Source organism: Vulpes lagopus, chromosome 1 (genome assembly GCF_018345385.1).
Source record: "Vulpes lagopus strain Blue_001 chromosome 1, ASM1834538v1, whole genome shotgun sequence".
NCBI classification, from domain to species: domain Eukaryota; kingdom Metazoa; phylum Chordata; class Mammalia; order Carnivora; family Canidae; genus Vulpes; species Vulpes lagopus.
In genome coordinates this window covers 4,657,996-4,683,953 of record NC_054824.1, presented here as the reverse complement: position 1 = coordinate 4,683,953, position 25,958 = coordinate 4,657,996, and the positions used below count along the sequence as shown (strand labels likewise).

The window sequence follows — 25,958 nt, the reverse complement described above, 5'->3', positions numbered from 1 at the left end:
GGAGCCCAAACGTGCACACGCTCCCTCAGAGGGGCTGGCAGTATTTCTGTATCCATGCATTACTGACGGGACAGGGTCTCCCCACAATTCATATCCTGAAGTCCTAACCCCCAGTGTCACTATGTTGGAAGACAGGCCTTTTAAAGAGATAATTAAGGTTCAATGAAGCCATAGGATAGGGCTCTAGTCCCATCGGTCTGCTGTGCTCACAGGGATGCGTCTGTACAGAGAGACCACGTGAGGACAGTGAAGGTGGCCTTCTGCAGGCCTCCTTGCAGAGAACAGAGGCTCCACCAGAAGAGGCCTCTTTGAGCCCCCGAGAGAGGGACACAGTGTCGGACAAAGAGGTGACTTTTGTAGCCTGAAGGACTGGAAGGAGTGGCACTTGAGACGACCCTTGCAGCAGACTGTAAGAGATGGAAGGAAGGCATCCTGGAGGAGGACAGCGAGGGTCTGAGGCCCCCCGAGGGGCGGTCTGCTCTTGCGGTGGGGCGGGTACGAAGCCTTAGGTCGGCAGAAAGCCAGTTCAGACAGATGCATGCTGAAGGGCCTTGGACGTTGGGGGACAACGTTCAGGCCTTTCTCAGAGGCTGCTGGGAACCCTGGACAGCTTTTATTTATTTATTTATTAAAAAAAATTTTTTTATTGGAGTTTAATTTGCCAACATACAGCAGAACACCCAGTGCTCATCCCGCCAAGTGCCCCCCTCAGTGCCCATCACCCCATCACCCCAACCCCCTGCCCACTTCCCCTTCCACTACCCCTTGTTCGTTTCCCAGAGTCAGGTATCTCCCATGTTTTGTCACCCCTGGACAGCTTTTAAACAAGAAGATGGCAAGAATCGATCTGTGTGCTCACAAGGCCAAAGGCATGAGGCCTGACACAGAATAAGCATATAATGGTGCCGGGCATCACCCGAGCACCACATCTCAGCTCCTGCGATTCCGGACTCCCCCCACCCCTACCCTGGAAAGTAGGAAGGGGAGAGTCAGGGACCAAGACCCCGCAGCTGGCTTGCAGAGGGGAGCTCGGATCCCAATCACACGCCCAGCGCCACGGAGAGCGGCCTGTCCATTCTGCCATTTAAAACCCTAAACCCGCTTCTTGTGGCTTCATCTACTTTCCCTGCAGGCAGAAGGGCTAGTTATTGGAACAGAGACCGGAATGCACGTTCCGTTTAGGCTCGGGAAGTAGGTAGAAGGGCCGCGAGAGCTTCCAACGCACCGAGCACCTCCAGAAATGCTACTCGGCCTTCCAAAAGAAGCAATACGCCAGCTGGTCCCCGGCCCGCCTCGTCACCACACAGCGTGACGACCGTTCCTGCTATGTTTGGCAGCATCAAAGGAACCCATAATGGTAACTCGCAGATCAGCTGCAAAATGTGTAGGGAGAGGGGCGCCTGGGGGGCTCAGCGGCATAGCACCGCCTTCAGCCCAGGGTGAAGGTCCCGGGATCAAGTCCCGGAATCGAGTCCAGCATCAGGGACTTGGGATCGAGTCCTGCATCAGGCTCCCTGCATGGAGACTGCTTCTCCCTCTGCCTGTGTCTCTGCCTCTCTCTCTCTCTCTCTGTGTCTCAGGAATAAATAAATAAAATAAAAATCTATGGAAACAACTCGATTGTCAGAGTAGATGGAGCTTAAAAAAAAAAAATGTGTAGGGAGAGCACTTGTCCTGGGCGAGCGGACGCCCTACACTGTATTTTTTTTCGATTCAGTGTCAACCGCTGCTCTCAACTACTCTTTGCTCCCCAACTCCTGAAAGAGCATCCAAGACCCAGGAAAACATGGTGCTATGTCCTGGATCTGGTGGAAGGACAGACTGGGTAGGAGAGGCCACGATCATTTCTTTTGGCTCAGCTGCTTATCCAAAACCTTAGATATATTTAACAATGAAAAAGAATAAAAAAACTGGGTTAGAAAGAAGAGTTAATGTTCCTTAAATATAAAAATCAAATCATACTGTGACATGTACCGTCAGGAACCACTTAAATGGTCTTGTATGCACTTTCCTTCAAGGGCAAACATTTTTAGTATTTAGGAAGCAGCGGTCACAGGGGTAATGTGGGTTCTGTTTTGAAAATTATACACAACTTTATTATCCTAAGAGACAACTGTGTATGATAGTTTGTCAGGGAAAGGCAGACTGAAAGCATCAATTCAATTCAGCACACCTACTGTGTGTCAGGCACTGTGACCAGATAGATAAGGATAAAAAAACTGGGCAGTATGAAAGGTTACTGAAATCACTTTATGTTTAAAGATTTTATTTATTCATGAGAGACACACAGAGAGGGGCAGAGACACAGGCAGAGGGAGAAGCAGGCTCCCTGCAGGAAGCCTGATGTGGGACTCGATCCCGGGACCCCAGGATCATGCACTGGGGTGAGGGCAGACGCTGAACCACTGAGCCTCCCAGGCATCCCTTGAAATCACTTTAAAAACAATTGGTGCAGAGCACCTGGGTGGCTCAGTCGATTGAGCGTCTGCCTTGGGCTCAGGTCATGATCCCAGAGTCCTGGGATTGAGTCCTGCATCGGGCTCCCTGCTCAGGGGGAGCTTACTTCTCCCTCTCCTCCCTTCCCTTACTATCTCTTTCTCTGTCAAATAAATAAATAAAATCCTTAAAAAAAAAAAAAGTGATGCCATAACAACTTTTTTTTTTTTAAACTTTCAAACCAAATTTTGAGAGTCATTCCTTTGAAAAACAGGCATAATATTTTCCACTTCCTTGTTTAATCACGCCCCAGGACTCATGTTCTGTGGCTTCCCTGTGAAATTTTCCTAACGCTGCCTACCCTATTCCATCTTCAAGAAGGCAGTGGGGGTAGAACCGGGAATGTGTGTGTGTGTGCACGTGTGTGTATACTGGGGATCTGCTTTTCCTTTTGTGCTCCATAGAAACACTCATATTATACTTTCCGTTTTGCATCCTAATTGGTGGAGTTTGGTCTCACCCATTAAACAAAACCCTTGTCATGTACTGTGTCTCAATGTACCTCTGTTTTCCCAAGGCAGGAACAATGCTCAGCGCTGCTCCTAAATGTTTACTGAATGAACAGATGCTTGTTTTGATGGGGAGCTTTATCTCAGAGTCCAGTTTGGTAGTTAAAATTATTCCCCATAGTGTCAAAAATTTCAAAATTTGCAATGTTTGCATATATAAATATACCTCAGGATATTAACTTTGTTAAGGTATAGTTTACAGAGAGTGAAACTGTCCCTGAATTTTGACAAATGGACACAACTGAGTGAGGGGAGGTGGTTCTTAAATACTTGCTTGGGTCCTGTCCCCCCAGGGCCTCTGCCTGTGAGGCCAGGGTTTTTAATAACCCCACTGGTGATTCAGAGAAGAATCCTTGGAGTGGATGGTCCTCTGCCACTGTATTCTGGATTTCCTTTCCTTTCCTCAGCCTCCCATCCATCACTCTCAGTCAACTATTAATACTGAAGATGAAACCGAAACATTTCTACTCGGACCCCACTGGAAGTAAAACACTTGGCTGGAGTCAAGTATGATTTCTGGTTGTTTAGAAGAAACAGAGCTAGTAAATGATATTTTTGAAATGAACACGAGATAGCCACTCAAAGACATGAAAATGGCTTCAAATCAGAGTGAATAAAAGGGCTGTGACTGGGGCACCTGGGTGGCTCAGTCGGTTAAGTGTCTGCCTTTGGCCTGGGTCATGATCCCAGGTCCAGGGATCCACCCTGCATCGGGCTCGCTGCTCATTGGGGAGCCTGCTTCTCCCTCTGCCTCTGCCTGCTGCTCGACCTACTAGTGCACACTCTCTCTGTGTCAAATAAATGAATAAAAATCCTTAAAAAAAAAAGGGGGGGGGGAAGTGCTGTGATTTAAATGGAGACTGAGGATTAATGTAGAGATAGGATGGGGTGAGAGAAGAAACACATTAGTTTGATTCAAAATGCAACGTGACACCTAAAGATTCAGGGGTTCTGTGATTAAGAGAGATCGACACAAGGTTAAAACCTAAAGAATACACTGTTGAAGGAAAATAGGGGAAATTCATTTCTCTGGTTTGATGGTGTCATCCTTCAATGACTGGAAGAGGCCACGGGATAAGGGGGACAAAAGACATTATCTTCTCTATCCTTTACTTAGCCAAGACTGTTGGACTATGTGGAGTCTGGCCTCTAATTAATAATATGGGGCAATCTTTACCCTATTCAGATTTCTATTTTTACAAATCGACATTTCTGTTTGGGTGAAATCCATCATACCCAAGTCCAGGGGCCTATCACCCTTCTTCTGTCATCGGCCCCCCGCCCCAGGATTGTATTATGATCCAAATACTTCCAGTGATAGGGTCAATGGCCAGGAGACTTGACATTTAGTGGAAATGGAATCTGACCTTTACTAATGTTTCATTGTGAATAATCTTGGTTTCATTGTGAATAATGCTCAAAATGGGGCTGATGTATTGACTAGTGTTTGACTAGCCAAAAAAAAAAAAAAAAGAAGAGGAAGAGGAAGAGGAAGAAACCATCATGAATCAAAACAGAGGTATATATACTTGGTGTCAAAACAGCCCAAAAAATGTACAAAAATGTACAACGCCTACTTGTTCTGCTGAGGTCCTGGGAGACTGCAAGCCTGCGTGTATTTTAATAGTCCACTGATTAAAATGGGTCTTTCAGAAAGGGTGAATTTAATGACAACGACAACAAATCACCCTGGTTTTGCAAAATGCCATCAAGTTGCCCCCTCAGAGTAAAGGAAATCACGGAAACTGCCGTGGAGACGTTTGGAAGCATGCTTCCCACTATCATTTACAAGGCAGGGTACGTCGGTCTCGCCAGCTGCCAGGACGGGTGGGAAACTGCTGAGCCAGCCGTTATGGCCAAACCAAGCGGCTCCCTGTAATTAGAGTTAGCTGGGGAAAAAGTGGCACAGAGAGGATAGAAATATGTGGCCTCAGACTGGGGGGGGCGGGGGGAGGACAAGACAGCTGATTAAGTTTCTCTCAAGAGATTCAGTGAAAGGATCTCCCTGGGAGTGGCCCCCACTAATAGCTGCGAGCCCCGTGGAGCGCCCGAAAGGTGGCTTGTCGAAACGGAGATGTGCCCTTACCAGTCGAACACACACGGAGATTTCTAGGACTTAGCACACAACTATTTCCATGATTTTTAATACTGGTTGCATGATGATAGGATAGTTTAGATACATCTCAGGTCAAAGTATATGATTAAGATCGATTCCACCAAAAAAAAAAAAAAAAAGAGAAAAAAAAAGATCGATTCCACCTATTTCTTTTTACTTTCATTTCACATGGCTACTAGAAATTTTTTTTTTTTTTTTTCTGGCAACTAGAAAATTTTCAGGCATACATGCTCTTTGCCTTCTCTCTCTATCGGACAGCAGGGATTGAGACCTTCGCTTCTTCACTTGGTAACTGTTTCTGGCGAAGGGAGGCTGGGCTGTGGAGGGTTAGCAATGGAAGAAACGTCTTGTGTTTCTGTGGGATGAGCGTCATGCCGGGGGTGAAGCATCGTGGCTGGTACTTGCTGACTGAAAACTTTAGCTTCAGGAGACGTGAGGAGGAGGCACAAGAGACTCTCAAGCTAATTAGGTCTGACCCGGGCCCGACTCAATCTGTCTCTGCCTCAGGTTGTTAATCTGGAAAATGGGAGGGCAGGACTAAATTCCTGCGGCATGAAGTGAAACCAGAGGAGGCCTCTACCTGCGATCGGTTCCCCATCACTCCAAACTCGAGGATGATTTCTGCTACAAATGATTAGAGTTGGGGCACCTGGGTGGCTCAGTCGGTTAAGCGTCTGCCTTTGGCTCACATCATGATCCCAAGGTCCTGGGATCGAGTCCTACACTGGGCCCCTTGCTCAGCACAGAGTCTGCTTTTCCCTCTACCTCTGCCCCTCTCCCCTGCTCATGTGCTCGTGCTCTCTCTCAAATAAGAAATAAAATCTTTAAAAAAAAAAAAGGAAGATTAGCGTTAATGTAATCAGCCCTTACTCTGTGACTACTGAGGCCCAGGCTGAGGAGCACAGCTATTCATCTGTGTCAGCTCTGCTTCCGTTCCCCTCATGGGAACAAGTGCACAGTTTCTTCTGTGACTCGTTACTGTAGTTAAAGACACACAAAGAACAGGAGTGTGAGGCATTTGGTAAAACATACAGACTTCGCCTCCCTGGTAAGGACTGAGAGAACAATTTTAATGTTTTCTTATAAAAGATTTTATTTATTTATCTGAGAAAGAGCGAGAGAGAGCGAGAAAAAGCAGAGTGAGGCAGGAAAGGGCAGAGGCAGAGGGAGAAGCAGACTCCCCACTGAGCAGGGAGCCTGAGGTGAGACTCGATCCCAGGACCCTAAGATCAAGACCTAAGCCGAAGGCAGACGTTTAACCGACTGAGCCACCCAGCCGCTCCTCAGAGAACAATTTCAAACAGAAAAATCATGCAGATGAGATTCAGAGGGAAATGTATTTCCTTTCATTCAAAGCCACAGATGAAAGTCTGCTACTGTGCTATTAACCTACTAAGTAAGAAATCCAAGGTTTTCTAAGAATACTTCAGTTATAGAATACTTCTATAAAACCCCACGTTCCCCCTCTTCAAAAACCAAAAGCCCCTCAAATCAAATTTCAAGACCATGAATTTCTGTTTGAAAGAATATGTTAAAAACAGGCACAGAATTCCACTTCTAAACAAAGCCTTGGCTGACCTGAGGGGCCTCAGCCGGCTGCAGCGCAGGTGCTGAAAACTAGCGATTCTGCTGTCGAGTGTCAGAATATATGAATCAGCTACCAGCATGAAAAACTTGGGATGGTTACAATATGGATGGAGATTTCGGAGAGTTCTGGGCCCAGCAGCACATGCATCTTTTAGGCGTGTGTGGCTTGCTTCTGCACCGGCACAGCAATACCCTCCCCAGCTTATGCCTTGTTTCACAGACCGACCCAGTCGGGGAGGCATTTGTCTAAGGCAAGAACTGCAGGTGTGAGACACGGACAGGGAAGGGGATCAGAGGGAACAGAGCAAAGTGGAAAATCCCTGGTTCTGAGCCCAATCGATCTGGCTTGATCTCGGCGCCACCAGAGGAGCTGGGTGACCCTGAGCAAGTCCCTTTCCTTGCTAGTCTGAGCTGTTGTGGGGAAAGAAGGGAAAGAAGCTCTACAGTTAAGGAGCCCAGGTGGTACGCTGGCAGGTAGTGAATAACTTTGTTAGAGTTATTCCTTCTTATCCTAGAGACTAGAAAGAAATGTGGTTAGCATAATCTATTATCACAGCAAAATCTAGCTGACCACCTGGGAAGTGTCTAATTCGTCACTGTAAAAAATATGAAGGCCTAGGTCATTCAATATCAAGAACCGAGGCAGAGAAAGCAAAGGGGAAAAAATATCAGACACCATCCCAACATAGTAATGGATCCAGGTGAGGATTATCCATTGATACTTGAGGACACAAGGCAGGTGGGTGACAGGATGTCCATAAAGGACCCATGAACCAGCCCACAGATGCCTTTACTGACTCAAAGTGTATCTGGACAAGGGTGAGGTCTGGTTAGCACACCCTGCTCAAGAGATCAAACTAGGCTCTGTGGGTGGTGGGACACGTGACATCAATGGCCTCCTGCCGTGATGTAGCATCAAGCACACCATTATCACCTGTGGAGTATTCTTGCCGCAGAAGATGTTTAACCTGCATCGAATACCAAGCCTCGAGAGCTAACAATTTTCAGCAAGAAAGAAGGAGCAAGCTGAACGACACTATGCAGAAACAGGCACGGCCCAGAGTGCAGGATGCTCTGTACCACCTGCAGCCTGGCCAACAGGGAGCTGTCTGAATGTGGAATGCATGTTAGATGATGTCATGAAATTACTGTAAAGGTCTTAGGTATAATATCGTGGTTGTGCAGAGGAACCCATAGGAGATACACAATGAAATGTGTAGAGGTCAAGTCCCAAGAGGTTTTTAACTTTCAAATGGTGTAGCAAAAATTTATGTAAGGTATGCCATATATGTTATATATAATACATATAGATATATATGTGTATGAATAATTGGAAAAAGGAATAAAGAAAGCAAATATGGCAAATTCAGAACAATCGGCGAATCTTATAGGTAAAGGGCACATAGGTGTTGGTTTTGCCATCCTCCCAAACTAGTGGCTTTGTTCAGAATAAAAAGTTGGGAAGGAAACTGGAAGAGAGAAAGAAAAAAAATGAGAGGGGGAAAAAAATCACATAATATCACTCCCTCCTCTTTTCATAATCCTGATATATTTATATTCAGGTCAGCTTCACTGTGTGCCTTTTCATTCAGTATGGTGATATTTTTACCACTTTAATAAATTTCATGTGTGCTCATTCAAGCTGATGTAGCCACTGTTTTGGCTGCTTTGTTGGCAGACATCAAAACCAAACTTTAAATAAAGCTCCCATAGTAGGCCCTAGAAGTGTACCAGGTAGGTAGGAAGCCAGAGATACCGTATCAAAAAACTCCTGAAATTGACACCTAATTCCCTATCTGGATGGTTTTTAAGCCAATAAGATTGGATCAAAGGCTCTAGGTGGAGAGCATCCTCTTGGGCTTTGATCTTTTTCAAAGATGGCACTCTTCCTGGCTGGGCCGGGCATTAAAAGAAAAAAAAAAAAAAAAGACAGGTACAGGGTGCTGGTCAAGCAGGGCTACTGAGGTTTCAGAAAGGCTGCTTCCACATAGAGCATGCTGTGCCCGCGTTCTGGTGCAGAGTAGCAAAGGCTCAACCCAAAGAACAATCACTCAGAATTCAATTTTTAATGCAGTGAGAACTCCCAGTGAAGCAGGAATTAATTCTGTGATGCCTTTAACAGGGACAGGGCCATAAAGGGCCTGGATTCAGGGCAGCCCCAGTGGCAAAGCGGTTTAGCGCCGGCTGCAGCCCAGGGTGTGACCCTGGAGACCCGGGATCGAGTCCCACCTACCGTCAGGCTCCCATCGGGCTCCCTGCATGGAGCCGGCTTCTCTGTGTGTGTGTGTGTGTCTCTATGAATAAATAAAAAAGGGGGGGCCTGGATTCAGAGAGCATAGATACACACCTGGCTCTACTGCCCGTGTTGGCTGTACAGCTGCAGAGCAGGGCTTCTTAGTTGGGGTGCAACTCTTCACCGGCAGGACTGTCTCAGACACCGTAGGACATTTACCAACCCTACCCGACTCTCCACACCCCCACGTGCCAACACTGCCTCCCGACTTTGAGAAGAGGACAATGAACACCCCCACACCTCCCAAGGGCCTCCTGCCTAAGACACAGGCTACATTCCTGGAGTCACTGATTTTATCAGGGGTTAATACCTGTTCCACCACCTAAGCGGCGATTTGGGAGGAGCAAAAATGCTGCAGCTCCTTCTACCCTTGCATCAGCTATACAAATGATATCGTAATACCCGTTTGCACGGGCAGCCTTTCCAGTTAGAGGGAGGGCTATAGACTGGGTCCAAATACCTGTAATCCCAGGTGGGATCTATTACCTGGTGTTAGCTGTCCAGCCTCGTACTAGAGTATGCAACAGCCAACTCAGTCTGAAAACGCCTTCCCCTCCGCAAATGGGAAATAAGCACTACTGCAGACAAAACCCAAGCTGCAGGGTAGATTTTTGCGTGAGGGCTGACGGCAGAGACACGGGAGCATACGAGATGGACACCGGTCTCAAAGCAGCTTCAAAGAATCTGGCTTAGGATGGCACTCAGTCTAATCTGGAATGAGAAGGACACTCCTCTTGGTGAGCAAGGAGCAACTTCAAGGATCAAGAGAACAGGGTAGCAGAACATGGTGCTCTATCGGCCCACGCACAGCGGAGCAAGGAGCAACATGCGCAGCCCCGACCTTCAAAACAGCAGATCTGTTCTTTGCATTCTTCAGCCCTGCTCAGGGAAGGGAATCTTAGAGGCTGGGCAGGGCGGCCTGTGAGTGTGCACAGCAGCCACCTGGAGCGTGACGTGAAGAACACACCTGCTACAAGGGTTCAGATTCCATCCACCTCGACTGGGCCCAGGGACCTGCACCCTTAAGCAATCTCTCTGGGTGATTCAGATGCAGGCCGCAGACGGCCCCTGGGAGAACAGGGGCCACCTCTCCAGAGACTTCTACAGTTAGCAGGCTTTGCCTTCAATCTCCCTCCTGGGGCCTTCTCGCTCTCATTTTACTGCCTTCGAGACTTAGAATTTAGGCAAAAGTGCTTCTGTGCCCTCAGGTGTGGTTGGTTCTTTTTGATTAAAAAAAAAAAAATCATTCTTACTCTACCTCTGTTCCTCCTCCCTGCCCACCTGCCACACACACTGCGTAGATGAAAAGCTGGTTTTATTGTGTTGATCTGATTTCTCCTTTTATCCTTCGCTTTCAAAGGAGGACGAGGAAACGCTGACTGGACAGAAAGTTCCAACCCTTCCGCTGAGGGAGCCCAAAGGCCTCAGGTACTAAGAGGGAAGTGAGGAGGCCGCCAGAGGCGAGTCTTGAAGAGCTACGTGCGGGTGGATACCCACGCTCGAGGGCCTTCGCTGCGGTCAAAGGGCACTGAGGCGGCCCACGAGAGTTACCCGGGCGTTGGAGAGGCAGCGCTGGCAGGGAAGGAGCTATACATGCGTGGCTTCTCTCCAGTTCCTTACATTAGGGTATTCCGCATTCTTGCTGTCTCACCCGACGCTGCTTACTACTCAGCTTTGGTGCACTCCTCCACCTTCTATTCATCTTAAAAACAGCAGGCTGATAATGTAAAGCCTCTAAGTCTCTGGACTTGGCCATCTGAAATGAGATCTTTTACCCTTTTCTTCTCCAACTTTCCAGAACACATTTTCACAGCAGCCTCGCGAAGGGACAGATTATCAGAACCAGAAAAATGGAGGGTAGCGAAGTCGAAGGAATATTACACCAAAGGCTTTGGTAAGAGAATATTTATGTCCACGAGCACAAGCCACACCCTTTCTGGGAAGATATTACTAGCCCTGAAGCTGGGTTAGTGGATCCCAAAATATACCTCACAAAAAAGCACAGTTACCCTCCTAAAACAAGCCCTATAATTAAAGTCTTTTTCAAGTGGCTTGTGCTATATCACAACTTGACATATGTTGCTTTACTCTCCCTGCTTCAGCAAGTGTAGCCATCTTGGGCTACAAAAGCTCTCAACAACTTACATTTAAACCAGACTGTGGTGTCACCAGGAAACTGATGCAGATAAACAGCCCCGTGGACCAAAATACCCAATCTCAGTCGTCGGTAATGAGATCTCTCTCCTCCCTAAGCACATTTTCATCACAGCAGAATCGCTGCCCTTGCCTCAAAAGGAAGGACTGGCCCCAGATTGAAATACCACTTCATCTCAGAGACCGCCTAAAGGCAGCCTCTTCTGAAGAAACTGGGGCTGAAATCAAAACAGGAGACCACCTCCTTTGTGTGAATGCGGGGATCGTGTTGTGTGAGTCTCACTTCTAGGTCAACAGTCATCAGCCTAAGCCTTCAGACGCCCATCTCTCTGCCTGAATCCACGGAAGTCGGTTCTTGCTCGGAGTTACGGGTAGTGTATGAGTCTGTGACCAAACTTCTTGATGTTTTCTAGTTCTATATTTACAGATATTTAAATGTCAAAGTATCTAAAATTTTAAACCTTCAAAGTAATAGCGCTTTGAACATTAATTTTTTTTTTTTTATTACTTCTATATCAGGTTTCTTGGTCTCAGCATTTTCAACACCTCGGGCCTGATCACTGGGTGTGGCGGATGCTGTCCTGTGCACCGTAAGATAGTTATAGCAGCATCCGAGGCCTCCACCCACTAGGCCAGGAGCACACATTCTCCCACCACCCAGGTGTGACAACCAAAATACTTTGCCTCCTCCTTTGGGAGAAACAAAATTAACTCAGGTTGAGAACCACCACTCTCTTTATATTTATGTATTCATACATCTCCCCATGGCATGGCTAGGGGGTGAAAAAAAGAAAAAAGAAAATCTAGATTTTTCAAGGCACTCACAAGTTTTTTTTAATAATTTCAAACTTCCTATGACTCATAATGAAGAGTCAGGATGTGATACGGTGCTACCTTGAAAGATTTATACACAGCACTACTGCTGTTTTAAACAAAGGGGGGCAAGACCTGGCCTCATTTGGGTCAAGACGCTTAAGAGGATGGATCTGTCATCACCCTATCTCTTGGATGGCTATCCTCCCTACCTTTCCCTCCCGCCCCATTCATAGACGACTACTGTGTGTGTGTGTTTTGTTTTTGTTTTAGAAATCTTTCAGATCCATTACCAGGCACTAGGTACTGATTGCAAAGGAAGAGGATTAGGGTTGGAATCTATTGACATGGTATACAGAAGCAACAGCCCCGGGTACTGCTTGAGGGCTGGATCACCTCAGGGGCAGAGCTTCTAATGCTGGAGAGGCAGGCTGGGGGAGAGCGAGGGATGTAACATCAGGAGGGAAACATGGAACATGGTTAAATTCTGCCCAGAGGAGAAAAGACGAATAACGATGAGGGAGAGGGTCTTCAAATACCCAAAGGGCTGCTATGTGAGAGAGTGGGGAGACGTGTTTCTGTTTGCTTAGAGAGTGACTACAAGCATAGATGGCTCAAGAGATATTTATCAGAGGCCTTCTGCATGCCAGGCACCGCCCAGGCACTGAGACCAGAGGAAGGAAGAAGACCAAGTTCACGCCTCATGGAGCACCTACCCTTCAGTGGAAGGACTAGATTGCTTTCCTTCCCTCTCTCCTTCCCTCCTCCCTTCCCTCTTTCTCCTTAACAATTTGAGCTACATGTCTATGTATTTGTCTGCTTGGGGGTTTGTTTGTTTGTTCCATTTTAAAACTAAGGTTTAATTATGGAAAATTGACCCTTTCATTGTAGAGTTCTATGAATTTGCACGAAACATACACCCATATAAACACTGCCACAAATAATTTCATCACCCCCTAAACTTTCCCTGTGCCCCTTAATTATTTAATTGGAGCAAGCTGCTCTGCACAGTAGCAAGCTCCTCACCTCTGAGAGAATTTGGACTCCCCAAATTGGTCACGGGTTCTGTAGAAGAGACTTTGTTGGGGCTAGTGGGGCCAGACAATCCCCGAGGTTGTGTCCGTCTCGTTTAGGGGCCACCTGGGGACACCGATCTTAAACACCAGCCCACCTGCAGTGACACGGTTGATTCCCTCCAACCACAGATATAAGCCCTACCACAAAGTCAAATTCTTTTAGTCAAAGCTTAAAAATTTCAGTTCAGTAACTGGATCTCTGGGAAGGGTACATAATAAGCATAGATTTTTTAAAAAATCCAAAGAAAGGTTTGGAAATGAAAGCCTAAATATGGCAACTGAGCCCAAACCAGGGGTGCCAGCTACTCCTCGACTCTTTTTTCCCTTTTCATTATTTTGGTTCAAAGTAACGTTAACTTCAAAACCAGACAAAACTCTAACAAAGATGACTGCACTTAGCTGTAAAGGTGGCAGGGAAGGGCACTTAAATTAGCCACGCTTGTCTAAGAATGGGTGGACAGCAGTGGAGAAGATGACAAATGTCTTGGGGTTGCCGCAGAGTGGACTCTGGAGGGATGGACTGTGGTGACCAGCTGGGACATCCCTTGTGACAGCAAATGTGGTGTGACCAACCCACCCTTGGTGGCCCTCCTGCTGGGAGATATGTACACCTTTTGGTAGTTTGACTTCAGTGGTAAATGTCCAATTTCCAAATAAGACTGTCCTGTTATCAAGAATAACTGCTTTACTGAGCACCTACTTTGCCCCAGTACCACTTAGCTCATTTTATTCTCGTAACAACCATATGAGGTAGGTAACATTATAAGCCTCGTTTTACAGATGAGGAAACTGAGGCTCAGAGAGTGTATGTAACAATCAGTTAGTGGAGAACTAAATTTTAAGCCAGGTCACCTGACCCTGAAGACTTTTACTACTGCTAGCAAAGTATTCTGGGTGGTTACTGAACTTAATGTGCTTGGTCTCTTGGGCCACTGTCATCATGCTGGGACTGGCTCCCACACATGATGGGATTCTTGATTTCCTTCAATTTTCCATTCCCCAAACAGCGAACTGCCCATTTTTCATTTCAACAGAGAAGCCATAAGGATTTCTCTGCTGTGGAGAATTTTTATTGTTGTTTTTCTACTGGTCTGCACTTTATTACCCTTATATTCCATGGGTTACCTGGACCATAAGCTAAACTGTCAAGGGTATTCTTCACCCCGCATCCAGAAGCTTCCCTAAATCTAGACTTCTTACTAAATATTAGAAAACTCCATATTTCTTAATAACATCAGCAATAACAGGAAAAAAAATGTCATACTGTCAACAAGTAGTGATTGAATGTCACATCTAATTATAAAGTCCCATTCTGTCCAAGTTGAGTGCAGATTTAAAAGATGCACAAAACAAAGCAATGACTTCTCTTTGGGACACCATTTTACCACAAAAGGTATCAGAAGTAAAAGCAGCAACACTTACCAAAATTTCCCCCAAGTATCACAAACTTTATACACACCACATGTCTTCTAATACAGCTGCTGGACCAGTCCTGAAAGACAAACCACAACAAAAGGAAAAATGCATCTTTACACAGAATTAATTACTCTTCTGGAAAGCACACAGTTGTCCTTCTTTGGGGGCACTCATCAACGTACCAAACACTTACTGCTGGATGCATCTTGTTTTTCAAAGGAAGATGAAACCAATTTACAAATTAACTCGGCACCCATAATAACAAACGAATAAAAATCTGGACAATGAAGTAAGCCAGAAACTATTGCTCACACACTATACCTGAATTTTAAGCCCTTTAAAATAATGGAAGACAAAACAATGCAAGAAGATCTAAAATTGAACTCATGGAAAGTCTCCCCTCAAGCCAATTCTCTTCCCTATTTCCTTCAATAACACACTCTCTTCGCAACTGCTGGCCATGAGACACTCACCGTTCATTTCTAGACTCTGTTTTCTTATCTGTAAAACAGGGATTATTGTACTGACCTCCCAGGGTGGTTATGGAGATTAAATGTGATAAATATAATGACATATAAATGTCACAGCAAGGCTTAAAACAGCACCTGACATGCAGTAAACACTTAGGGCATGCAAGGAGCTATTATCTGTCTCCTAATCACCCGGGCCTGGAAACAAACACGGCCTTCCTCACCTCCTGGGTAAAGCCAGGTCCCAGCCTGCCCTTCTAGTCCTGCGGGCGTGCTGGAACTCATCGCCTTCTCTCTATCTTATCATTACACCGCCTGGCATTGCTCCTGGCAGGAACCGGTTCCCTGGCCCCCGGTTTCTTTCCTTCCAATCCTACTCTCGTGGCTCTGCAAGGCATCCTTCCCAAACACAACTTAAGAGGCCTTGCAGAAACACCTTCCATGGCTTCCCATGACCTACAAATTTATCTGTGAAATTACATTAGCCTGGGACTCCAGCTCCCCTCTGCTCTATCTCCACATCTTTCCACCGGAAGCCGTAGCATCCAGTCACCTATCCTGGCCCGCGTCCGTGGGCCTGCCAGGTCCTCCCGAGAGTCTCTGTCTCATAACTGCTGGTAGGAGGCCAAGCCATCGTCTGGGCCATTTTTCTTTACCCTTTCTGTGCCGTAGGCTGTTTAGAGACACGTTTCTCAGAATAATGTTTCTAAATGCTTGAAATTAATACGTGAACAGGATTCCAAAGAAGTATGTTGATATATAGTTATCAAAATATATGACAAAACTATGTTTCTTTCCATATTTAAATAAGTTCCAGCAGAAGTCTAATAATTACTGTAATTTGAAGTACTGTTGGACATAAATGATATTTTAGGAAGTCTCTATAACCATAATGTAATATGAAAATACCTGTAATTGGTGACAAAGAACTAATGCAATGCTGCTTTTGTAATAGAAGGAAATGTTAGATTTTGGTTAAGGGTTAGTGAAAACAATTCCCCCCCATCTAAGTTCACAGAGCCCCAAATTCCGTTCCCGGACCCCAGGTCATGAGCTCCTGCTTTTAGGCCTGGCTCAACTTTCTTCTTCTTGAGCCTTTTCTACCTTCATTTTCCCAATGGCTATGATCTTACCCCTTTTTTTGTCCTTTCAAAAACTATGTTTTATTCGATACAGATACTTGAAATACACTTACTGTATCCTACCTTTTAGGCTATAAGGGAACGTACTCTTTTTTTCCCCCTCCCTTGGCTAATAATGCTTTGCTTCACTGCACATCCAGGTGGGAAAGCATGCGGCCGGCACTGTTTGAATCAATCAGCAAGTCCAAGGGCTTTCTCGCCTGCCCCATACAGGTCAGCTACTATGACTTTTATTTCATGTCTCTTTGGCAGGCTGTGAGGTCCTAAATATGTAGACAGCACACCTAAACACTCCATATTTAGAGTATCAATTGCTGAAGTTAGGTAACAAAACGTTCTCTTCTTTTACTTCTCTTTAGAGAGTGGATGCTCAGTCAGTGCTGCTGACAGATCTCCTGGGAAGGGACCAGCGGTTCCACTATCCGTCACACAAGCACAGTCCCTGCCTTCACAGAGTGTAGAGTAGCTGGGAATCTCTCAACCTGCAGGGCTTTTGCAAAGACGAGAAATCTCCGGTGATTTCCTAAGTATGCGCACCTTGGTGACCCATGCAGGCAAGGCCAGTTAAGAGTTGCTCCGGCTTCTCCCGTAGGTCTCACATATGTGAGCCGGGGGTTCCGGGAGATGGAGTGGTAAAATGTCATCTTCCTTCCCAAGTGATGCTTGTCCTTGCATATGAGGTCAGAGATGACACCACCACCAAAAAGAGACTGTCTCAGGAGGGCCTACTCAACACCTGGCTGTGTAGTTCACTCTGAGCCCCACTGGGTCTATGATAGATCTGCTTCAGGATAGACACCAGTCCTTTGGTCTTATCAGCTTTCTCCCTAAACAGCTGCAGCTCAGGATTCCTGTGTATCTTTGTTAAGAAAAATTTAAAAATAATAGATGCGACTCTTGATCTCAGGGTCATGGGTTTGAGCTCCATTCTGGTGTAGAGATCTCTTAAAAAAGTAAGTGAACTTAAAAAAAAAAAAAAACCAAAACAGTTTTTTCTTTTCAAATGATGAGAGTATAATTTTCTCCACTGAAAATCACTCATAAGGGCATTGTGATTATTTGCTTTTGCATGAATTCAACCACTGACAGTATTTTTCATGCTCAACATCATATCAAGGGACTCTTAGGACAGTGAGGGTATAGTCTCTCCCTGAGGACTAAGATGACATATTCATGCAGCTCAAAGGCTGGGCCTGGCACACTCTTTTTAAACTTAAGGACATTTACATCTATTTCACTTGAATTTGTACTTTTTGAGACACACTAGATATATGGTATTAAAAAAAAAAAAGAACTGTGTGATAGTGAGTGTTTAATCTTTCGTTTCAAGAATTATGACATATGGGGTGCCTGGGTGGCTCAGCCGGTTAAGCATCTGCCTTCGGCTCAGGTCATGATCTCGGGGGTCCTGAGATGGAGCCCCGCTCAGGCTCTGCACTCGCAAGGAGTCTGCTTCTCTCCCTCTCTCCCAACCCCCCACTCCTACTCTCTCTAATAAATAATCTTCAAAAAATGATGACATATACATCTTCATAAATAGTAAATAATTATAGGCATTCCCATATAACACGTTGCCCTGCATGTACTTTTTGCTTCTAATACATACCATAGACCCTAAGCAACTCCTGGTTTAAAGGTTAACATTCTCATTACCCCTGGAAACAGTCCCTGTCTGCATGGGTCATTCCTTCTCCCTTCTTCCTAACAGATCCCCTAGATTCCTCAGCCACAGTGTCTCGGGGCAGGTGACAGCACTCCCTGCTGGAGGGTGGGGACCTGAAGGACCTAAGGCCTTGTGGTGTGCCACCCAGCAACATCAGCATCACCAGGGAGCTTCTGAGACATGTCAGCTCTGAGGCCCCGGCCCAAATCTACTGAATCAGAATCTGTTTTACAAGATCCCCAGGTGATCTGCGCGTCCACAGGGTTTCAAATGCATTGATGTAAGGAGAACGCATTCCTTTTATCAGGGACTGGTTCAAGATTGGGCATGTGACCCAAATCAGGCTGTCAGGATGTGAAGAATGTTTTGCTGGGAGCTTCCCCTCATTTTGAGATAAACTGCCCCCTTCTGCATGTTGTGTGGGATACGATGCCTAGGACTTCTGTAGCTACGTCGCTCTAGTCTGATGATAAGGCGGGCCCAGAGAGGAAAGCAAAGACAAAATGTCCCAGGGAAGCAGAGTTGGCGTGACTGCATTAGGTCCAACTGTGAAGTCTGTGGAATCAATGGAGCTCCAGTAAATTTCTTATTTTTCAGGACTCCTTGAGTTGGGTTTTCAATTATCTGTAGCTGGAAAGCATCTTGATTAATCAGTGCCCAATAAAGCATTATAAAAGGAACAGAACACCGAGGCATTGGGCTCAGCTGCATGCTGAAGAGTCTGGACAAGATGGTGCATTGAGAGACCAGAGCAACAGTTTAGAGACTTGTTTTCTTTGGGGGAACTGATTCAGGAGTATTTCTGGTTCTAACAACCTTTGTTAGCTTTGCTCATTTCCAAAGGCTTTCCAAATCAGCCAGTTTAAATGATCAACCAGAGGAAGTGCTGAACGCTTTCCAAATTATTTTAACCAGAGCGGTCAACAGTTGTTTTCCCCAGAAGCCACATGGATGTCATTTCCTGTAAAGACAATGGGAGACTAATTGCTCAGCTCTCAGACTCCAGTAGTGAAGACAACCTGTGACATGTAATTACTGGCAGGGTAAATAAGGAAAAGCTTGAGGATCTCAGAATCTGCTCCTGGATCCACTCCAATAACTTGGGGAAAAGTAAAAAAGAGGCAGCTGGTCTAGGAAAAGATTGGAGAGGCCAGCAACTTGGGCCGTCACCTATAGCATTTTTACATACACTGGTATTTCTTAAAGACCGTTCTGAGGAAACCAAATAGACCTGCTCTTGCATAAAACCATATACGACCTTGGGGTAATTTTACTTCATATACAGGAGTGATGTACGTAGTCAAGGAGGGCTGGCTGTCTAAACGGACATTATCTCTTCTGCGTGCTACAGCTTCTTAGCCACAACCGGATATTTTGAGGGACAGGTTTGTTGTGTTGGCTTGATGAAGAATGCGCTATCACGGAGTGAAATCAGTTGGTTCTCCACAGAATGTTCCTTAGGTTCTATCACTGCAGGTCTCTTTTTCTCTCCAAATATTTTTGTTTTCTCTTCTCTGGTGCCTCCTATGCTTCCATAGCTCCAACCAGCATCCCTTGTCATGAGTTTCAAATCACATCCTTACATCTATCACCCATGTTCCCAGTCCCTCCTGCTGCCTCCTAGACACAAAGTACTTGGAAGGCAGGGACCTGGTTTCGGTCGCTGCCATATTATCAATGCTTAGCTTAGCACACGGTGGCTGGCACTGAGTGTTACAAGTTTGTTGCCTGAGTAAGTGAAATCCGCCCCCCGCTCAGAGTCTTAGGATGGCTCTCAGAAGTTCCTGCCATCACCTCCTAACTGGCCTCTCTGACTTTGGTCTCTCCTTTTCCCCCTCTGTCAACAAGCTCTGGATCATAGCTCTGATCACATCAGCCCTAGAATGCCCCAGCTGGGAAGGACTTATCAGTCCAGCCCTGTATTTTCCAGGTGAGACTCTGATCCCAGTGAGACCGAGAGACTTGCCTAAGTTCGTATAAATAGTGGGCAGCAGAGACAGGATTCTAAGTTAGGATGCTAACCCAGTGGGCTCCTGCTACCATGCCACTGATTAGTTTGAGATCTTCAATGGTCTTTCAGCCAAACCTAGTACAGGACTAAGTATGTAGGAGTCACTTAATATTTGTTAACTGACTGGATAAATGAATGGGTCTTTTTTGCATATACCACTGGGTTTCCATTCCTCTTAAAATGGAATACTCTTTAAAGAAAGACAATTCCCCAGTACATAAAATGTAAAAGAGAGGAGCTGATCTGGACCTCTGCCCCTGCAGTGCTTCTGAGCCACCTCTTAGGACTTCAGGGTTTGGTGGCATTGCAAAACGAAACAAAACAAAACAAAACACCCAATGACTTCCATAAACTCAAACTCTTCAGCTTTGTACTCAGAGCTACTATTTTCCAATTTCCACTATTATTCCAAACCCACCTCAACCTTATCTTCCATTTCTTCTTCCTCCTTCATGCCCAGTCTTACCAAAGCACTTGCTGTTCCCTGCACTTGCTCCTCTCCTAGGCCTTCATATGCCTGTTTCTTCCCCATTAGGTGCTCTTCCCTCCACCTGCAAGAATGGAGAACCAACCCATCCCTCTAGCCTGACTCTAATATAAATCCCTTCCTGAAGTTCTCATCCAGTTTCCTCCACTGGAATTAATCTCATTCTATTTGTACCTCTACTATAGAACTTCCCAGGCCATCTGCTTCGAGGGAAAGAGCCAGCTCCTTGAGGGCAGGAACCTACTCTAAATCTATCTTTGAGCCACAGGCACTGTGCCTGGCTCAGGGCCTTGCACAGAAGAGGCACTTCCACTTATTTTGTTGCATTCAAAGGGCATTAACCTTTTTACTTCACCTCTGTAACCAAAGTATATAAATTCTGTATATAAAGTATATAAAATCTGGAGATTCCAAGTCTTCCTCTAGACAGTACAGGCTGATGATAAAGCCAGGACACACTCCTGGAGCCCACTTGCTAAGAAACAGCTGTGGGAGTCTTTGCTGAGTCTTATTTTCAAAATCAAGGAATGTGTGGGTGGGGAGAATGACATCCCCCCCCCCCCCGGGGGCCATTGCTGTCCTGCATGGCGTGAGGTCCAAGCTGGGCAGCTTGTGCACAAAAGTAACAATAGATTTGAAATACAATCCTCTTTCCATGCTACCATATTCTCTGCAAGTCTAAAGTCAATTGTCTGAAAAATTAAAGCGTTCCAAATGGTGGGATAATGCATTAAACAAGCCAGCACACAGAGCCCAATCACAAGAGGGGAGGATGGGAACCAGAAAACACAGGGTTGCCTAGAAAACCGAGCCTGCTTCATGACTGACTGTGGCCTTCGGTCCTCTTGGGGGAGGAGGACGGGTGCTCTGAGAAGGCACCGCTGACCCATCTGCTTCCCTCGCCTGCAAGGCCCTATTTCTTCTGGCCGCACTCCAACAAGCTGGGGAGGCTCAAGCGAGGCTTGGTTGTTGCCTGTTTTATTATTTGCTGGAGGGGGAGTAAACGGCAGAAGAAATGAGGAGGAAGAGAGATGGACAGAAAAAGAGATGAACAGAGAAGGCACTCGGCCAGCAGAAAGAAATTACTGACCACAGAATAAGAGAGTAGGAAGGAAGAACTACAAAACGCCAGCTCAGAGAATTGGAGGCACCACCAAACCAGCGAATGAGCTTATCCTCAGCTGCCCAACAGGCCAGCTCTGAAGTCAGACTAGGGAGGTATATATTTTGGGCTCACTGGCACAAATGGTTGGACTGAGTCATGCAAAGGGGATGGCTGGAGGGTTTGGGTGGGGCTTTAGGGCTCCCCCTCGCTCCCTGTCATCCCCATCTGTCCCAAGTAGGAGTAGTAATGATATAATTTCTAATAATTACAGTAATAAATTATTAAGTTTAAATCTTTGGGCTGAAGACCCCTAGTTTATTCGGGGGAGAAATAAATGCCACTGGAATGTCTAATTAGTTGGCTCTCAGACGGAAAAATAAAGATTCTGCTTCTATAAGACTCATGAGAATGAAGTATATATTTATAATAATCATGTCTTTTGCTAAACGAGTTAAAGAATGAACAATGAGTTTCTGTCAGGGGATCACATCATTTACGTATCAGGTAAAAAGAAAATAGAAACAGTTTTTGTAGTACACTTGAATTATTTCTGACGTGTCCTTGTACATGAAGCTATTTCTAGGGATCTGCCATCCAGAGCCTCAGCGGAAACACTGCTTTGCAGGTGCAGCTGCTGGACACGTCCCTGAGCTCCCTTCCAACTTGAATACTCCTCCCAAGGCCCTCCAAGCAAACATTCTGCAGTGGCTCCTGGGAAGGCCCGCGAAATGCACATGGTATCACAATGCTGCCAAGATCAAGGTTCATAATGATGTGTACAGAGCCCCTGGAGTGGAGGTTGGCTACATACAGTATGAGAATCCCAGAATCCTAAGGATGGATGAAATGTTAAAGAATATCCAGCCTGGTAGATTTAATACAATCTCTTTAGTACAAGAACCTTGTGAATCCATACACATGTGGTGTACATTTTCAAGGTTTATACTAAATGCCAACAGTGTATTAGATGAAAGTAGAACAGAACAGTCCTGGCTCAAGGGGAAGAAGGACTCAAAACGCCACCACCTGGGCCATCCTGCTGGCCCATCTGGCTCTTCTGGGGGAGCCCTAATGTTCTAAGAACTCTGAAAATCTCGGATCTAGTTCCCTACCCCCACCCAGGTTCTGCATGTTGTCTTCATCTCTTCCAGCCTGAACACAGGTTCGCCATGTGGCAGGGTGGGTGACCAAACACCTCCACCTTTTCTCAACCAAGGACCTATTTTATCCACCCCCAAGGACTCCACATTATGATGATTTCACCTCTCATCAAGCTTCCATTCCTGAAGTGATAACTAATTTATTTGCCTAGGTCTTATTTGGAATCAGTCAGTGAGACCTCAATTTAAACCTTAGTCCTGCTGTGCTTGATTAACTAAGGAACATTTCCTAATAATGTAAAGTAGAAGTAGAAACCCAGTAGAAGCTTCTTTCTTTTCCTCACCTTCCTATTTTTTCAAACCAATTCCAACAACAACAACAACAAAAAACCATCAAATACCTAAGAGTAAATCCAACAAAGGATAAGTCTGACACAAAACATTGAGAGAAATTAAAGACCTAAATAATGGAGGGTTATGCATGTACATGGACTGGAAATCTCACTGTTTTTAAGATGTTGGTTCTCCCCAGGCATGTGACTGGCTCAGTCAGAGGAGTGTGCAACTCTTGATCTCGGGGTTGTGAATTCAAGCCCCATTTTGGGTGTAGAGATTAAAATAAAAATAAAACTTGAAAAAAAAATCTCATAATTTTTTTCAATGCAATTTCAATTAAAAAAGTTATTTTTGCTTTGTTTTGTTGTTGTTTTTCTGGTGGAAACTGACAAGCAAAGTCAAAAACTTATATGGGAATGCAAAGTGCTAGGAGCCAAGATAATCCTGAAGAACAACACAGCTGGAAGACTTATTCTATCAGAATCAAAATTCATTATAAAATAATAGTAATTAAGATAACAGGGTATTTGTTAAATGATAAATAGGCCAATAGAACAAAAAAGAAGGCCTCAAATAGACCTATGCAGATAGTCATCTAAATTATGACAAAGATGACACTGAAGTTCAATAAATGGTGCTCGGTTCACCAGGTGTTGTGGGTTGAACTGTGCGCTCCAGGAGGATACACTAAAGTACTAATCCCCTCTTCTCTCTTGTACCTGAGCAGGTGACCTTATTTGGAAAAAGGGTCTAGGAGGCGTAATTCATTAAAATGAGGTCACAGTAGATTAGGAGGGGGCCTTAGACCAATATGACTGGTGTTCTTATAAGAAGAAGGCCATTTAGGCAGAGAGAGACATAAGGGGAATCGGGTTATGGTTATAGCCACAGAGATCGGATCAATGCAGCTGCAAGGCGAGAAGTGCCAAGGATTTGCTGGCTACCACCAGAAGCTAAGAAGGATTCTTCCTTAGAGCCTTCAAAGGGAACATGGCCCCACTTACACTTTGATTTTGGACTTCTAGCCTCCAGAGCTAGGAAAGAATAAATTTCTGAGGTTTTAAGCCATGTAGTTTGTGGTGCTTTGTTATAGAAGTCCTAGTTGATGAACACACTGGGTATCCACATGAAAAAATTATTCTTAATCTCTACACCATGTAAATATTAATTCTGCATGGACGGTAGAGCTACATGTGAAAGGTAAAATACACTCTGCAAGAGGTGAAGATTTTTAAGGAACAGAACCTAAGTAAATTCTAATCATAAAGGGGAAATACAGTAGTTTGTAGTATATTAAAATTAAGTATCTCTGTCAAATGACATCAACAGAATCAAAAGGCATGCACACAGGGGAAGATAATTACAATACTACATCCAGCAAAGAACTCCTGCAAATCCATAAGGAAAAGGTAGACACCCAATAAAGAAACAGGCAAATACTTCAGAAGAAATTTCACAAAAAAGGAAATCCAAATGTCCATTAAAAACAGATTAAAAGATGCTTTAGTAGTTGAAGAAAAGTAAAGTCACAATGCATTACCACTACACACCAACCAAACTGTCTAAAACGACAAAGTGTTGCTGAGGATATGGGGTAAGTGGAACCCTCATATCCAAGCTGATGAGAGTAAATTGATAAAGATGCTAGAAAACTCGAAGTATCTGAAAGCTGACCACGCCCATACCTATGACCCAAGGTCTCGTCATCAAGGGATCTACCCTACGGACATGTTACATACGCTCACCCACCGACATGTACTAGAATGTTCCTAGCAGCTCTCTTTGTGATAGTCTCAAACTGGAAACAACATAAAAGTCCATGCAGGATACTAGAAGCATTAAATAAATTGTGGTGTGGTTATACAACATTACACAGCAATGAGAATGAACAAAGTACAACTTATAACAACATGGAGGGATCTTCCAAATATAATGTTAAGGGGGATACAAGATTACATAGTACAATTTTATTTAAATGAAGTTCAAAAATAGACAAAATCAATGTCACTAGAAATAATGCTATTAGTTACCTTTGGTTGGAGTGGGGGTGGTTAGGGACTGAAAAGGGGTCTAAGGGGCTTCGGGTATTTGGGTGACATTCTTCCTCCATCTGGCTGCTGTTGACACAGCAATGCTCACTTCATGAAAATTCAGTATCAGTGCACTTAATTTCTGTGCTTTTCTGTATGAATGTTATACTTCAATTAAAAAAAAAAAATCTTGATGGTTAATGCCGTGAAACCAGAAACAAAACAGGGCTCTTATAAGTACTGAGAGAAGAGAGCACAGCAATTTAATTTAAGCAAGATAATTTAAAAATTTGCTTTGCTAAAAGCTTAAAAAGTGCCATTTCATTAAATTGTGTTCTTTATTCACTTAAGAGGACTCTCATGCCAACGCTACTTTATTATTATGCATTATTATTTATTATTATATGGAATTATAGTTATTATTATATGGAATGAAACAAACACAGTTTCAAAATGAAATAACACGTTTTAGTTTTATCTGATTTCTTAAAGTGAACATTTAGATATTAAGCCCAATTTAAAAAATTTTTCATGTCAATTACACGAGCAGTTTTCTGGGTCCTTGGTTCAGTCTGAAGAGTCCCTGCAGGGGAAAGCCCTGGGGATAAAGGTGCTTTCTCTCTGTGGCACACGCAGGCCCTCAACGTCGCCTTCCAGAGTCACCACGTGAGATCAGCTCCTTCCTGCCAAGGGAAGCAACAGCAATTCTTGCCTGTGCAGCCTGGTTGTGGGTAAATGTTGCCACCGGACAGTCTAAAATACTGAATATACCTCCCAGGACACCACTCCAGACTTTGACGAGGTCTACGGCTCTTAGGATTCCCGCCACGCAATGCCCAGGGTCACCAGGCGGAGTCCCGACGTCCCTCAGCGGGTAGCACTGCAAGAGAGCATTCGGGCCCCTTGTCCTGGCAGCTCAGCGTCTCCGCTAGGCCCTCTCCCCCTCCTGGCGTCTGTGGGGGCGCGTTCATCGTCCTGACGTGCGCTCTGTACAGCTGCTCCAGCTGCCACCGAAACAACTCCCTCGGGGCGTAGAAACCAGGTGGCCAGTCTGTTCTCAGACCCCCTGGCCCGCAGATTTGTTGGGGCGCTTGCTGGGCATCCTGCGGCTGCGGGCCGTACCCACGGGAAATGACAGATGGCCAACCCCCCCC

The 25,958-nt window shown here is 45.1% G+C and overlaps 1 protein-coding gene across 2 annotated transcripts in view; it reads right to left on the bottom strand.

Annotated features, from left to right (window-relative positions):
* Window positions 1-25,958, bottom strand: part of FYN (FYN proto-oncogene, Src family tyrosine kinase) — a 209,644-nt gene that overhangs the window by 101,748 nt on the left and 81,938 nt on the right. For both annotated transcript variants that reach the window (XM_041752313.1, XM_041752331.1), the window contains exon 3: window positions 14,467-14,536. The gene's annotated coding sequence lies outside the window, so the exon portion shown is untranslated. The remainder of the gene's footprint in view (window positions 1-14,466; window positions 14,537-25,958) is intronic.